This window comes from Schistocerca gregaria, chromosome X (genome assembly GCF_023897955.1).
Source record: "Schistocerca gregaria isolate iqSchGreg1 chromosome X, iqSchGreg1.2, whole genome shotgun sequence".
NCBI lineage: Eukaryota > Metazoa > Arthropoda > Insecta > Orthoptera > Acrididae > Schistocerca > Schistocerca gregaria.
In genome coordinates this window covers 246536132-246553929 of record NC_064931.1, presented here as the reverse complement: position 1 = coordinate 246553929, position 17798 = coordinate 246536132, and the positions used below count along the sequence as shown (strand labels likewise).

General features: G+C 41.4%; 1 long non-coding RNA gene across 1 annotated transcript in view; it reads left to right on the top strand.

Annotated features, from left to right (window-relative positions):
• Positions 1 to 17798, top strand: part of LOC126298522 (uncharacterized) — a 202045-nt gene that overhangs the window by 122436 nt on the left and 61811 nt on the right. Inside the window, exon 3 of the long non-coding RNA XR_007552617.1 lies at positions 8079 to 8153. This is a non-coding gene — a long non-coding RNA (uncharacterized LOC126298522). The remainder of the gene's footprint in view (positions 1 to 8078; positions 8154 to 17798) is intronic.

The following is a 17798-nucleotide window of genomic DNA, read 5'->3' as shown; positions in this document are numbered from 1 at the left end:
GTTCAACTAACATTTCAAGTTCTCCGCCGTCTCTCACATAATTACAGAGTAACAATTATCGAATTATATGAAATAAAATCCTCATAACTTCTGAACGGTTTGCTTTAGGACGTTCAAACTGCGTGGTTGGCCGCGGAACATGATGGGAATTAGTATGCGCTGTATGGTTTGACATAGCGACGAAGTCCACATTAATTTGGATGGGCTCTTCGGTTAGCAAAATTGGCGTATTTGGGGGACTGAGAATCCGCATTTCGCTGTCGATAAGTCTCTAGACCTTCAACAGGTGATTGTGTGGTGTACAATGTCCAATAACAACATATTCGGCGCGATATTCCTTGATGGCTTAGTGCCTACCGAACGGTACGTGAAGGTTTTGGAAGATGATTTGATTCCCATTACCCAAAGTGACCCTGATTTCGACCAGATGTGGTTCATGCAAGACGGAGCACCATTCCATTGAAGCAGGAGAGTGTCTGATGTTCTGGAGGAGCACTTTGGGAGCCGCATTCTGGCTCTGGAGTACCCAGAGGCCACTGGCATGGACCTCGATTAGCCGCCATATTCTCCAGATCTAAACACATGTGAGTCCTTTTTCTTGGGTTATATTAAAGACAAGGTGCGCATAAACAACCCCAGAACCATTGCTGAGCTGAAAACAGTCATTCAGGTGGTCATCGACAGCATCGATGTTCCGACACTTCAGCGGGTCATGCAAACTTTCGTGTCACAGCATCGCCGATGATGGCAGGCGTATCTAACATCTCATAACCTAAATGTAGTGACGTCAACATTTTGAATAAAGTGTGTGTACGCCGTAGTTTGTAAGTAATTTCCGTTTTTCTTCATATAATTCAATAATTGCCACCTTGGAAATGTCATCGCAAACCTCCAAGTTTTTATTTCTTCTCACAAAACTCTAATTCCCTTTACAGATTTATCCGTATTTTCCTTTATTTATTGCTCAGTGTACAGACTGAATTATATCTGGGACAATCTGCAACCCTCTCTCACTCCCTTCTAAGCTTCCTTTCATGTCCTTCGACTTCTACAACTGCATTTCGGTGTTCATCCAAGTTGTAGATTACCTTTTCCTCCCTGTAATTTTCCAAGCTGCCTTCAGGATTTAAGAGGGTGTATTCCAGTCAACATTGTCAAAAATGGTTTCTAAACTTACAAATACTGTAAACATAGGAGTGCCTTTCTTCAGTCTGTCCTCTAAGACGAGCCGTTGGGTCGGTGTTGCTTCTACGAGTCTTTCTAGACTTCGGTAAATAATAGGTGTCAGTATTTTGCAACCATCTTTTATTAAGCTGATGGCTCGTTAATACTCACACTTGTCTACCCTGCCTTCTGAAACAAAAAAAGGTTTTTTTAGAAATAGATTTTTAAAAAAATAATCAAAATTAAGGCATGCTGTTCGAAAGTGCCATCAGTGAAGTAAGAAACTGCTGCTTGAAAACATTCGTTACCGTGTTACCCCACCGCGTAATTTTCAATATGCTTGAATACTCTTTGGCATGCTATCCATTTGATGGTAGAGCCGTTGCTGCTCAAGTCTGTACCCCTCTTCGACTGTGGTACTCCTGGGATCATCCCGTGTGTGAAAGAAGTTCCGCAACGATTCACAGCAAATTTCAATTGCTCTCAAACATTATCAGTAGCGTTCATTTTAGCAGATACTCCAGGACATTGTATTCGGTTAATTCCTTTCTCCTAGAGAGAGGTATTTACGAAGTGGGTGCCGTTTCTCGTAAGTTATTTGCCTTTAAAGACAAACCCATCACCGGAATGTTTACTGCATGGCTGGACAATAGGTTTAAGGATCATGTCTGACACTGCACAGCTCTCAAATTGCTTCCGATAATGATGAGAAGTGTCCGACATACGTCCGTGATAGCAGCGCAAAACATAACTGACCCGCCTCCCTGTTGAACCTTGGCCGCATGCCTGTGACGTACTTTGCCCCATTGATACATTTCCGCGACGATAGACGGGAGTAGGAAAAATCTTGCACTCGGTGGAGAGAACCTAGCGTCGTTAATCAGGGATCCATTCCAGGTGTTCCCTTCCCATTTTCTTCGCGTACTACTGTTCTGAGTGGTTTATACTGTTATTTCCAACGGGTCGAGTGGAACGGCTGTATACTGTCTGGATCAACATAGTCCATACTCTCGCCTCCGAAATGCGACACGCTGTTCTGTTGCATTATCCCATGAGCCATAATTTAGAGGCAGCAGTCATCTGCTACAGTTGCTGACCGCGGTTGACCACTATTAGGCAGATCAACTATTTCTGTCTCACGGTAGCGGTTGGATGTTTGAATGACTTCGCTCTGTTGTATACCAATTCGGCAGGCAACTACTCGTGCCGGCCACCCTTCTTGCAGTTGTCTGATACAGCGTTCACGGATTAAGGCTGGATTGACTCTCTGAGGAATGTTCATAGAATGAACTGTGTTCACAAAGCGCATTGTCCTGTCCACTACCTGAGGTGCAATGTCCGTTTTCTATCTACATCTACACTTCGCAAGTCCGTAAGCCAACTTATTGTGTGTTGCGGAGGACATTTTGTGTACCACTGCCACTTTCCCCTTTTCCTGTACCGCTAGCGAATAGTCCGTGGCAGAAATTATTGTATGTAAGTCTCCATGTGCGGCTTCGGATCTTCTCTTTCATCGGTCAGTTGTGTCTGGTTCAGGTCCTTGACTAACGAACAATATTCAAGTATTATTTGAAGGAAGGTTTGGCAAGCTACCTCCTTTGGAGGTGCACTACACTTACTAAGGATTCTTTCAGTGAATCTCAATCTGCCATCTGCCTTACCTGAGATTATTTTTATACAGTCGTTTCATTTTAAATTTCAGCGCCCCATATTGTTGAAGTTGTTGTGGCCTTCAGTCTGAACACTGGTTTGATGAGGCTCTCCATGCTGTGCAAGCCTCTTCATCCCCGAATCGCTACTACAACATACATCCTTCTGAATCTGCTTACTGAATTCACCTCTTGGTTTGCCTCTACGATTTTTACCCCTCACACTTCCCTCCAGTACGAAATTGGTAATCCAAAAATGGTTCAAATGGCTCTGAGCACTATGGGACTTAACATCTGAGGTCATCAGTCCCCTAGAACTTAGAACTACTTAAACCTAACTAACCTAAGGACACCACACACACCGATGCCCGAGGCAGTATTCAAACCTGCGACCGTAGCGGTCGCGCGGTTCCAGACTGAAGCGCCTAGAACCGCTGGGAGTTGGTAATCCCTTTGTGAGTTAACGAGCATTGCGCTCTCATTTAAATATATGGCCGAAACAGTCAGACTTCAGGAATTGTGAAATGAACCCTGTCGTCCTCAACCTGTGCCACAAAGTGTGCGGATTCACCACGAGATGGGGAAACTCACAGGCGTCTATTGTCTATTGAGGCCTAAGCGCTGTACTGTACGAGTGAGACAGATGAAAACCTACATCATAGGGAAACCCTGTAGAAGCCGTTTGTGACCAAGGAGACGTAGCAGTGTTAAATATGGCGGACCTAAGATTGACCATGAAGGAAAACATTTATGAAAACTATTTAATTCGGTAGTAATGCAGGGAATGAAGCCACAGTAATTTTAATCTGCCATCCTTCATAAATGTCATGGTGATCTCAATAAAACTTGACTATCTGCAATAGTTTAGAATTTACTGTTAAAGTGAAATTAACAAGTTTTGTAACAAAGACCTGAATGCTAAAATCTGAACGCTTTGGTCGATCTTAACGGTCGACATTTCATATAGAAGCGCATCATTAAAATCACAAACTTTGTAAATATCAACTCTTTAACTTTGTTTAAAAGATATAGTAAATTTAAATTATCAGTATTTTCAGTTAAGCATCAGATCATCATTTCCTCCACACAAAACACATTGGATTATGACAGCATGACATCTTATTGAATGATTAGGTAATAGAATATTTGTTGTAAAGTTTAGTGCATGATAGTTACTTTCGTTCTTTATTAATCAGAAAGCACATTGGTGCAAGGCTACTTTCCGTGACATACAACGTTAAGATGGAAATTGTATTGGTTTTATGTAAAAGAATTATATTATTGTTACTTTATTTAGAACGTGAAAGTGGTCAAGGTTCGATTATTTAAATATGTTAAAATGTAAAATAATGCAGAATAGGCTTAGCCAATCAGATGGGCGGCCTCAGGAAAGGTAAGTGCCCTAGTCTGTTGAGCGAGGATATTCAGCGCACAGTTACACGCGGGTGGGGAGGGGCAGAGGCAGTACTGGTGCAGACGCGAAAGCCGACAGTCCGGCTGGAGACACCAATGGGTACAGTACAGGTGGAGATGCGAAAGCGGACGGTCGGTCTTTAGGCAGCTAGGAAGTGAAACGACTTAGAAAATTTCGCGTTTTGTGGTACTGCGGGACTTAGTCTCTGAGCGGTGAGCAGCCGCGAGCCTGGTGTGAACTGTAACTTTTCGCGTAGTTAATGAGCTGGAGTGTTGGACTTCTAATTCACGATGATTTTGTGAATGATGGAACTGTGTCAAATGGATGCCCTCGACTGTAATAGCAATTCTAAAACGACCTCTTTCGCTATTAGTGTGCTTTCTTAATAAACATTATTCTAATGAAATCGCAACTTTGTGGCCTACATCATTCATGGGTCGTTGATTTAGTTTCCGATATTATTGTTATTGTTATTATATGTTATATTAACTTTGTATTGCACAAACTTGCCATCAGCCAGACAATTTAACCGAAAGGTCACAAATGTCTAACTTAGGGCGTGTAATGCGACACGTGCTCTTAAACCCATAGATGTGTTCGAGCCAAGACATTTCAAGGAAGAGGAACCGCAAGTAGGCCCGAACATCTTTGGGATTTTAGCTTGTACCTTAATATCTCAGAAAGTATCCTATCAACCGATCCGTTCTTCTAGTCAGGTTGCCCCACAATTTTCTTTTCTCCCCAATTTTATAGAGTACCTCCTCATTAGTCAGCTAATATACAGCGTTCTTATGTAGCACCACATTTCAAATGCTTCTATTCTCTTCTTGTCAGAACTGTTAATAGTCTGCATTTCGCTTACATACATGGCTACGCGCCAAACAAGTACTTTCACAAAAGACTTCCTGATACTTAAATCCATATTCGCTATTAATAAAATTTCTCTTCTTCAGAAATGCTTTTCTTGACATAGCCAGTCTATATTTTATATCCCCTCTATTTCTACCGTCGTCGGTTGGTTTACTGCCAAAATATGAAAACTCATCTACTACTTTAAGTGTCTCGTTTCCTGAACTAATTCCCTCAGCTTTACCTGATTTAATTCGACCAGGTTCCATTATCCTTGTTTTTATTTTGTTGATGTTCATCTTATATCCTCCTTTCAAGACACTGTCCGTTCCGTTCAACTGCTCTTCCAAGCCCTTTGCTGTGTCTGACAACTATATCATCATAGGCGTACTTCGTTTTTATTTCTTCTCCCTGAACTTTAATTTCTTCTCCGAATTTTTGTTTTTCTTTACTGCTTACTCAATATACAGTTTGAATAACATCAGGGATAGGCTACAACCCTGTTTCACTCCCTTCTCAATCATTGCTTCTTTTTCATGCCCCTCGGCTCTTATAAATGTCGTTTGATTTCTGTACAAGTTGTATATAGCCTTTCTCTCCCTGTATTTTACCCCTGCTACCTTTAGAATTTTAGAGAGAGTATTCCAGTCAACAGTATCAAAACTTTACTCTAAGTGTACAAATGATATAAACGTTGGTTTGCCTTTTCTTAACCTATTTTCTAAGATAAGTTTGTCTCGAGTGAGCCAAAGTTTCTGCTGAATCCAAACTGATAATACCCGAGGTCAGCTTCTACCAATTTTCCCATTCCTCTCTAAAGAATTCATGTTAGCATTTCGCAGCCATGACTTATTAAACTGATAGTTCGGTAATATTCACACCTGTCATCAGCAGCTTTTCTTGGAACTGGAATGTTATATTCCTCTTGAAGTCTGAGAGTATTTCGCCTGTCTCGTATATATTGCACACCAGATGGAAGTGTTTTGTCATGGCTGGCTACCCCAAGGCTATCAGTAGGTCTGACGAAATGTCGTCTACTCCTTGGGCCTTCTTTCTACTTAGGTCTTTCAGTGCTCTATCAGATTCTTCTCGCAGTATCAAGTCTCGCATCTCATCTTCATCTACATCCTTTTCCATTTATATAATATTGCCTGCAAGTTCATCACCTTTGTACAGACCCTCTATATACTCCTTCTACCTTTCAGCTTTTCTTTCTTTGCCTAGGACTGGTGATCCATCTGAGCCCTTGATATTCATATAGCTGCATCTCTTTTCTCAAAAGGTCTCTTTAATTTTCCTGTAGCCAGTATCTGTCTTTCTCCTAGTGATAAATGCTTCTAAATCCTTACATTTGTCCTCCAGCCAATCCTGCTTAGACATTTTGCACTTCAGTCAGTCTCATTTTTAGACGTTTATATTCCATTTCGCCTACTTCATTTGGTGCATTTTTATATTTTCTCCTTTCATCAGTTAATTTCATCATCTCCTGTGTCATCCAAGGCTTTCTACTAGGTCTTGTCTTTTTTCCTATGTTATCCTCAGCTGCCTTCAGTATTTCCTCTCTCAAAGTTACCCATTCGTGTTCTATTGTATTCTTTCCCCTGTTCCAGTCAATCGTTCCCTAATGCTTCCTCTCAAACTCTCAACAACCCACGGTTCTCTAAACTTATCCAGTTCTCATCTCCTTAATATCCTACATATTTGCTGTTTCTTTACTTTAAATCTATAGTTCATAACCATCAAATTGTAGTCAGAGTCCACATCTCCCTCTGGAAATGTCTTACGATTTAAAATCTGGTCCCGAAATCTCTGTCTTATTATATAATAAATCTGAAACCTTCCGGTGTCTCCAGGTCTCTTCCACGTACACAATCTTCTTTCGTGGTTCCTAATCCATACGTTATGGATGATTAAATTCCACCAGACGGCTTCCTCTTTCATTCCTTTCCCCCAACCATATTCACCTACTATTATTGCTTCTCTTCCTTTTCCTATTATCGAATTCCACTTCCCCTTTACAATAACATTTTCGCCTCCCTTAACTATCCAAACAGTTTCTTTTGTCTCATCACATATTTCTTCAATTTCTCCATCTGAGGAGCTAGTTGACACATAAATTTGTACCACTCTGGTGGGTGTGGGCTTCGTATCTATCTTGGCTACTATAATGCAATCACTATACTGTTAGTAGTAGGTTATCCTTATTGCTATTTTCTTATTCATTGCCCCTATTCGATTTTGTATTTAAAACACTGTCGTCACCCGACCTGAAGTCCTGTTGCTACTGCCGCTGAACTTCACTAATTCCTACTATATCCAACTTCAACCTATCTGTTTCTCTTTTTAAATTTTCTAACCTACCTGCCGAATTAAGGGATATATTCATTCTATACTCCGATCCTCAGAATACCAGATTTGTTTCCCCTGAGTAGTCTCCGTCCCCATATTCCTAGATAACTTATGTATGCCAGCTGCTGTGGCCGAGCGGTTATAGGCGCTTCAGTCTGGAACCGCGCGAAAGCTACGGTCGCAAGTTCGAATCCTGCCTCGGGCATGGATGTGTGTGATGTCCTTAGGTTAGTTAGGTTCCAGTAGTCCTAAGTTCTAGGGCACTGATGACCTTAGATGTTGAGTCCCATAGTGCTCAGAGCCATTTTGAACCAACTTAATGTATGTGAGTGCTCCCAGTGATCCTTCTGCTTTCACGTAATCATACACTAATCGATCTTTCTTCCTATTTATTCTCAATACGCGACATTTACTTATGCTGAGAGTCTACAGTCATTCCTTGCACCTAGCGTCGATTATCAAGACTACCTACACTTTGCTACAATTTTATCTAGTACACAGTTGTCTATAGGTGAGATTTCCCGTGGTGAAAGCTGTATTGATAAAAAGAGGATACAAAAAACCTACACAGGTCACAAGGAGGGTGCAAAAAATTTTTGAGGAGTTCATTTTGAGCTTGGCATTGTGTTATTTTATCCACGTTTCTTCCGCAGGCGTCAACTGAGGCGTCATCAGGCGAAGAAGACGATCCTGGTGGCAGCACCAGCGCCACGGTGGAAACAGCAGCGGTGAGTATCCTTTATAAATAGAGAATTTTGCCTAGTAATCACAAAAATTTAGCGTAATTTAACATGCTACTCACTGCAGGTAGCCAATTTAAAATGGTTCACTCGCTCACAGAAAATTTATTTCGTGTCGGCCCACAACCTCTCCCCTTCCTTAGTACTTATCTACCCACACGAAATGCTGCTTTTCTTTTTCTTTTACAATGTGGTGTTCCACACTGTGTTCTGCTTAAAAAGACGTATTTATAAGGGACGATCAAGAAGTTTCCGTTTGAGGGCGTATATGAAACGTAGCGGGACTCCGATGCAGGTATAAACGCACCCACATGTAGGCAAGGGATTAATGTGCAAGTTCCGTCTTCCTGATGCGCGTTCGGTAAATGCGGGAATGTGAATTATGGGGACCTTATTACTAAACATATCCAAAAAGGACCAACATGCTGTTATTCTTTTCTTGGCTGCCGAAGAACGAACACGGTTAGACATCTATCGGAGAATAAAGAATGTATATGGGGCAGCATGTCCGTCGAAATCCACTGTTGTGGAATGGTGCGTCAAATTCCATGGTGCTTGATGATAACGCACGTCCAAATGCCGAATGTGTCGTAACGCAGACGTTACGTCAACTTCAGTGGGAGACACTCGAGCACCCGCAGTATACTCCTAAAGTAAATGTCGTGTGACTAGGACCTCCCGTCGGATAGACATTTCGCCATGTGCAAGTCTTTCGATTTGACGCCACTTCGGCGCCTTACGCGTCGACGAGGAAGAAATGAAGATGGTTAGGACAACACAACACCCAGTCCCTGAGCGGAGAAAATCTCCGACTCAGCTGGGAATCGAACCCGGGCCCTTAAGGCCTGGCCAGACAGAATGCGGCCTGGCCGTCCCGCGTGTGGCCTTGAACCGCAGCCGGCAGGCCACACTGTTGATCGCTCGTTGCTGTATGGCGGCGGCACACAGAGTGCGGCTCTGACGCACCGGAAACCGGCCTGCCGCACCGGCCGCCGCCGGGTTGTCACAGATTACAGATTCGCCGCAAGCCGCAGCGGCTGCTTGCCTCTGTTGGCGCACTCAACTGCTCTGTGGTCACACTGGAAGCGGCGGCGTGAGGCGGTTTTTGTCTTGCATCTCGTAGTGCATGCATCATAGACACAGAAAGACTTATAGAGGAAGTGAGACAATACAACTTTTTGTATGATACACGCGATCCTGATTTGCAGGTAGTATACTTTTGCCATCGTTATACTCTTGATAGAAAGCTGAATTCTCAGAAATAGTGTTGTCACTGTGACGTCCATAACTTCGAATATCAACTGCTGTAAACTCGTAGTATGGATCAACGATCAGCAGCGAAAAGAATTGTTTGTAACAGAAGAACTGGGATCCACTGTCCTTCGGGCATTTTAACCTGATAAGCTTTCCGTCTATGCTTCCAAGGCAGGTCGGAAACCCCCAAAGTTCTAGAAATGCTTCTTCAGATTTCTTCCACATCTCTGTTGTAGGAGTAGGTAAATACTTGGGCTGTAGAGCCGTCCATATTGCCTGGCACACTTATTTCACAATTTCTGAAACTGTTGAACGTCCTAACCGAAAAGAAAAAGTTATGGTTTGGTGACTGTCGCCTGTAGTCAAGTATCTGGAAAAGATTAAAATAAATTATGCCGATAGAACGAATAGATAAGTTAACGACCAAAGATATGTTTGTTTAAATTCAATGACAATGTTATGAATACAATGAAACAAAACAATCTATTAAGTAGAAAGTTCTCTCTAACGGGACATACGGAACTGGATGTTACTATTGTTTGCTGTATTTGTAAACACTGAAGATAAATTTATCACTCCACTCGTAACTACGTTGTGGGACAGCACTTTCTTCCGCCGAACCTTTCATATGATACAGCAAAACTGAAATGGAATAATTTATATGACTTCTGTTTGATGCACAAAGAGGGCAAAAATGCTAAAACTTGCCTCAAACAAATGGCTAGTCTGTGCCTTGTAACAATTGGCTTTCTCCAGTTCGTTGTGCACTTCTCGATGCTACCTTTTAATTAGATGATGCAGTTCCTCGAAACATTCTCGCGACATACGAAAATATTTGAAGAACCTATCTTCGTCAGACTCTATATCAATACACAGACGATGGTATTCTCCTAAGCTTTCTCTCTTGCTATTAATGTCGTGCACCCAACATCTCTTCTTGGTGCCATTTCGTGGCGCTAGTGCGAGCTAAAAAAGGACTCGCACAAAGATAACGTGTCCCGCGTGAAGATTCCAAATCGTCTAACGCCAAGTCAATCGCGGTACGCCTGCAAGCTTGATGAAGGGCTTCGGCCACTTCCACTGTGGAACAGCTGTTGCACCAACAGTCGCTGCGGCCGGCCGGCCGTTGCCTGTGCGGCGTCCCTGGCCGCTGACGGGCCCGGCCTCCCGCTGCGCTGTCCGCCGCAGCGGCAGGCCGGATTCTGTGTGGCCAGGCCTTTAGGATTGACATTCTATCGCGCTGACCACTCATCTACCTGGGGGGCGAACGCCGTATAGTCCTGACCTCTCACCATGTGATTATCACGCCTTCGGTTCCTGAAAAAAAAGGCCTACTTGGAGGATCGTAGACTTCTGTCGGCAGCAGGCACTTTCGGATTCTTCACACTGCAGGACACTATGTTTTACCGAAGTGATATCTTCAACCTGGTGCGTCGGTGGGATAGTTGCCTCGGTGCTCGCGGTGGTTTTGCGTGATTGGCATGCGGATTCTGGTCTGCAAAGCCTTCAAACAGTGAGTTTTTGATCGCCCCTGACATACAGCATCCGCTACTGTATAAACTTCACTGAAATGTGATACTAGTTGTGGCCTATACGGACCATCTGCTGGCATCTCGTAATTCTAAAAACAAAAGCGATAATGGTCTAAATACCGGAGTACATTTTATAAAGAGTCTTAAAACCTGTTGAAAAAAGTGAATATGTACTCACTGGACTTGAAGTCGTTTTACTTTCTTTATCATCTGATTTATTAAACAGGGTTACCTTAACCCTGCCTTAAATAGGCAAACAAAAGTATTTGCATTATATGTCGCTTACATACATTTTATAACTGGACACGTGAGACACGTGAGTACTTCCGCTGAAACGGCTGAATATAGACCTTGTGTAAGACCTGTCCAAGTTGCTCTTATTACTTTCACATCGCAACTGTTATAAAAATTTCGTAACTACATTGGTGAAAAGCATATTCCCGTTGTCTGTAGGTTTTTATTTTAATGATTTACTACGTAATTTCACTTACAGCGAGCTTAGTGACCGCCAATAACGTGAAAAAATCTGTGTCCACCAAACAAGTGGCTGCTAAAGACAGCTACATTGCCACATCCCAAACGTGAGAGCTGCTTGGGACTGGGTGACAGGTTTCGGGGAGGAAGGAAAATAGTCCGTTTGCCTAAGTGAGATGGAGTCTTGACATAACCGTGTCGTTAAAATTCCCTTACTACAAAAGATAAGGACTGGAATGAGTAATGAATGACGAATACAAAGTGTTTTTCAACTTCTGACTTCTCAACCTAGTATACATTTGCTCCGAGTTGCATCCACGAAGGACCACAGAGACGACGACAGCTGTTTCTGCCAGTTCTGCTATCTATCCAATTCCACTAGGACCTGTCTCTCATACCTATCTTATACTCCTGTCAGCTCTCATTGTCGTGACTTTCTCTTCGGAATGTCTATATCCAAGTTTTAATCGAAGTCCCCTTCGCCTCCGCCAGTCCCTGGCTTAGTGTAATTCTGAAAGACCCTCGCCATCTTATTGGCTCTAATCATGCGCTGCTTTTCAGAAGCTGACTGGAGGGAGGGAGACGTCTGCTGTAAATTCATGTCTCGGACTTTCTATAAGCTCTTCATGACGAAATGTTCCACTTCCAGAGACACTCTCCCTTATCCTTCTCTTACCCTGCTGCTTGCCTGCTCGTAATTTTCCTTTCTTATGCTCATGGAGCTTTCCCCTCTTATTAACCCGTAAGAGTTGGTTGTCATTTCCGTGGATAAAAGATATCTCCACTGACGATGGACCCTACTCTTCAGAGTAACGTCAGTTAAAGCCTTTGTTCGCCATTACAACATTTTTTGCAATAAGATTTTGGTTACACAGATTATCATTTCTTGTTTTTCAATAAACATAAATATTTTATCTTCTTTTAGATTAAACAAATAGATTTTAACTAATTTTTCCTTAAAACAACACGATTTACATTCTGTTCAAATTACATTTACATTGTATTTTCCTCTGAAACAGTTACTTCTTAACTGGGATAACTATATTTTATACTTTACAATTATGTTTGTCATCTGTTTCGGAAGTGTACTGAGTCTTTGTGCTCATTTGGACTTTTTTCATACATTAATATTTCCTCAGGAATGCCAGTAAGAGGTCTTAGTGCCACTGGATTTCCTGCAGCTTGATTTACGATAGTAGTTCTTACACATATTTCACCACAAAAGTTATTATCATCGAAGTAATATCGTATAGGTTGAAAACATTCCTTACAACATTTACATCGTCTGCAGCAATAGGCTAATACAACGAGTGAAGTTAAGATTATGATAACAAATGTAATGAACAGTATGTCACTTATGTTTCATCCTTCCCTGCTGTTCACTAATCATAAGATCTATATCATTTAGACGCTTTCCAGCAACCTTTAATGCATGTACTTGTGTGACCCCATGATGTTATGGTAACTCTAAGTGTAGCAAAGAACTGTCCGTGTTTTCCTTATTCACTATGCAACAGTCGAGTCCCAACTTTATTTGTGGTATTACACACTTTTTATTTGTGTTAGTGCGTATTATTCGGTTTGTCTGTATGAAAGCTCTTGTACTATATCCCGTACATATGTGGTAGAAACTTATTTTTCCAACCCCTCTTACCCCTACATCTCGTTGGGCTTGCTTCCCACACAATATCGTCAGACTTTCCTCCCTAGGAACTATGTATAACTATTCACTGTTATTTAAATATGCCCATACACTTCGCTCCACTAATATTTTCACAGTCATCTGGCATTATAATTGTTGGCCGAAGCAACCTTGTCTCACACTCTTCCTAGTCGAAAGCAGACAAGAGAGCAAATATGTGTATACAAATTCTCGTGTTCCTATTTAGATTCTTACAATCTATTGCTCTATCAGTTATTTCAAGTATTGCCTTTTAGATTGTCTAGGAGTAGAGACTCCTTTCCTGACCGAAGAAAAATATTCTTCCCTTTTGACCAAGGGAGTCCTTGTGGTAATGTGAACATTCTGTATAAAGAAAACATGTTATTATCTACTAAGGGAACATTTATCACATATTGTAATATGCTTCTTCCTATAAACATATCTACTTTGATTGACTTTAATAAGAGGCATCTGATGAATCGGCCAGAGGGACAGGAAACCTTACATCTTTCATATCATCTCTCATTAGACTGAAGAATTTCACAATTTGTAATTGGTTTATGATATGAGGCTGCAGTATAACTCTCTGTGCCATAAGTATAGCATTTATCATTTGTTCATACTCTGAATCTGTATCCCCGACTACATATGCTAGTGCCAGTACTTGTTCCCACATGGTTGCAAACATTGCAACTCTTTTAAGTCATATGTCAGCCTCCTTAACATAAGACTTAATGAATCTTTCTATCCTTCTGAAAACGTTCAATTATAGCATCTAAATTTACATTATTCTACAATTACCGAGCGAGATGGCATAGTGGTTAGCACACTGGAGTCTCTTTTGGAGGATAACGGTTCAAACACGCGTCCGGCCATTCAGATTTAGATTTTCCGTAATTTCCCTAAATCGCTTCAGTCAAATGCCGGGATGGTTCCTTCGGAAGGGCACCGCCTTCTCTAACCCGTTGGGACCGATGACCTCGCTGTTTGGTCCCCTCCCCCAAATCAACGAACCAACTTATGTTACAATTCTCCATATTGCGCTGTATATTTCTACTTCTCCTAAATTGTATTAGTGAAGATTTATCTATTTTTCAAATTTCTTAATCCGTTGACAATGATTTAGCTCTTTCTGTGCTCCGTAGTAGTTGTAGTGGTAGTAGTAGTAGCAGTAGCATTCTTCCGTCTGCGTCATACCAGAAATTAGAAATGCTGTTTTAATCTGTTTGCATGCACCTCTGATGCTTTATTCCCTCTTAATTATGATTACATTCGACGTGTCTGTACCGAATACTTCACATGGCCCTCGCCACTGTGAATCTAGCTTCCTAGATCTTCCACATTTTACTGTTTCATCGTACAGCACCACTTTGTCGCCTTCCTTGAAATTTTTTGACTTTTGTCCTTCGTCATATTCTTTCTTCTTAGCTGTTTGTTTTGTAATATTGATTGTCTTAATATATTATATCTCTTGCATTCTCATTTTGTCTGTTCGTATATGACTCATGGTCATAACTTAACCTTTGCAGATTCTCATTGCAAATTCTTGGGATGTTTACTTTTCTGCCATATATCTGTTCAAATGCGTGTAGCTTGTACTGCTCTGTGGTGTGTTGAATACGAAAACTGCATATGGTAGCCACTTAGTCAGTTAGTACTACCGACGGAATTCCGTGTCTTAAAACTATGTGTTATACAAAAGTTTCTACTACGGTCTCAGCGTCTTGATATTCTATAGGCACAGTTAAAGTAAACTTCCTTAAGTTTCCTTGGAATGCCAACTCTCTCTTACCTGTGCTGACACATTTAAAGGCCCTACAATGTCTATCGAACACCTTTCGAATACACTTTCAGACGTGTCTGTTATTTCTAATGGAATTTTTGTGTTTGCCTGTGTAAGCATTCTATTTTGGCATGACGAACACCCCCATATGTATTCCTCCATATCGCGTTTCATTCCCTCACACTGCTTATACTTCTTTATCCTTTCGAACGCTTTATACATGGCCTGGAGTACTTGTGCATTTTCTGTTGTATCCATTTGTTCTCCTCATGAGGTAAATTCGCTTTCTGCTTGTGTGTCTACTGATGTCTCCTCATCACATTGTATTTCAGCGCAGAATTGCAGAGTAATCATGTAGATGTAGATGTTCCAAGGGAAAGAGGCGCCACTGGTAAACATAAGTGGAAAATCGTAGTGGACTACAGATAATTGAATGACAGTACTGTACTGTTGGGTTTGCCGCACGTTCACCTGATTATCCTCATTCTTGTGTTCCAGCTTACCTTTGTCAATATGGATACTCTCACTGTGTCGTATCCTTCTAAGAGCGTCTGCAATGCTATTCAGTCTACCCGGCTCGCAAATTACATCGTAGTCATACTCCTAAAATTTAAGTCTCCGCTTCAGAAGTCTTGAACTAGGATCCTTTACAGCGAATATCCATGTTAATGGCTTATGGTATGTTACCACTGTAAAACGTCTTCAATATACGTATGGTTGGCATTGCTTCACTCTAGATACTATAGCCAAAAATCCTGGTACTCGCTGACGAGTCGGCGTAACTGCGTGCAGCTTGTAGCTGCTATGGTACTATAATTTAATTTCGCCTTTCTTAATGATCTAGATGCGTACGCAATGGGCAAATCTTAGCCAATTTATTTGCCTTGTCACAAGCCTAGAGCTCAATTGCTCACGTGCGTTGTCATTATGAGCTGTTTTGTAAAATATTAATACTGAAGTAGCTGCGGATTAACCAGTTTCTTCTTTAGTTCCTCAAAAGGATAATTTTTTCTTTCACATCGTTCGTATTTTACACCGCTCTTTAGCAGTTCGTGTAAAGTCTCCGTGATTTTGCTAAAATTTGCAATAAACCGGCGGTAGTACCCGATTAATCGTAAGAATCTTTTCCACCTCTGCCATGTCCGCTGTCATCCCCGTATCCGTGATACAACAACCCAAGATGATCATTTATTTTCTTACAAACTCGCACTTCTGTTCTTGCAGCTTAAACTTGTGCTCTCGTAACCTATCAAAAGTTAAAGAAGTTTATGATTATGCTCCTGCAGCTTTCTTCCTTATCACTTTATAGCATCTACGTATGTGAAACGTATATCTGCTAAAACTGTATTCATTAATCGTTGGAAACGTCCTGGGACTGTCTTCAACCCATTGGCATTCGTTTGTACTCGTTGATAGTTTGAGCTGAAAGCAGTCTTCTCTCTGTCCTTCTCGTCCGTCACTATTTGGTAATATCAGCTTGTAGGTCAAGGGTCGTGATGTCCTTTGCCTGCCCTAATTGACCCAACATATGGGATGTATTTGGTAGCGGAAATGCATCGCCTACAGTACTGTCATTCAATTATCTGTAGTCCACTACGATTTTCCACTTATGTTTACCAGTGGCGCCTCTTTCCCTTGGAACATCTACATCTACATGATTACTCTGCAATTAACATTTAACTGCTTGGCAGAGGGTTCATCGAACCACAATCATACTACCTCCCTGCCATTCCACTCCCGAACAGCACGCGGGAAAAACGAACACCTAAACCTTTCTGTTCGAGCTGTGATTTCTCTTATTTTATTTTGATGATCATTCCTACCTATGTAGGTTGGGCTCAACAAAATATTTTCGCATTCGGAAGAGAAAGTTGGTGAATGCAATTTCGTAAATAGATCTCGCCGCGACGAAAAACGTCTTTGCTTTAATGACTTCCATCGCAACTCGCATATCATATCTGTCACATTCTCTCCCCTATTACGTGATAATACAAAACGAGCTACCCTTTTTTGCACCCTTTCGATGTCCTCCGTCAATCCCACCTAGTAAGGATCCCACAAGCCGCAGCAATATTCTAACAGAGGACGAACGAGTGTAGTGTAAGCTGTCTCTTCAGTGGACTTGTTGCATCTTCTAAGTGTCCTGCCAATGAAACGCAACCTCTGGCTCGCCTTCCCCACAATATTATCTATGTGGTCTTTCCAACTGAAGTTGTTCGTAATTTTAACACCCAGGTACTTAGTTGAATTGACAGCCTTGAGAATTGTACTATTTGTCTCTAACATTCTGGGTGGTGTCTGTTTGTTCTACATCATGTCTCCCTTCCACTTTCGCGCAACTACGCTCTGAGCGTGTTTTTTAGGGAATTGACTAGTTTGAACCTGGGACCTGTTGCTAGTAAGGAGACGCCAGACCACACATGACATGTAGAATTCAGAAGAGTTCAGTGAGACTAGCGATGATATAACCAAATACTTAATGATTTCAGCGTCAACTCCACTGCACTCCCTGTAAAAGAATCTTAATACTAACTAAATTTAGTGGAAGGGGTTCAAGGCTTTCCTATTTTTAGTTAGCTGGTAAAATAACGTCGAAAAAGCAGTTACGTTTACCATTGGAAATTTTATTCTACTCACAAAACATCGTTTATAAATTGCAATATTGATAAAAGGAAATGTTTTAATACACGATAGTAAAAACCAACTGCGTTCAACAAAAATGTGAACGAATATTTCCTGAAAGGGTTTCCAAGTTCTACAATGGATCGAAGGATGGTCTATGCCATATCACATCTATAATCTAGGTTTAAATTAAGTTTCACAAAAGAGAAAACTATCAAAATGGTCTACAGTGACCCTCAATTATCTTTAATTACTTATCTAACTTTTCGTAAATTACAGTGGCTGATGTGGCTTCTCAATAACTA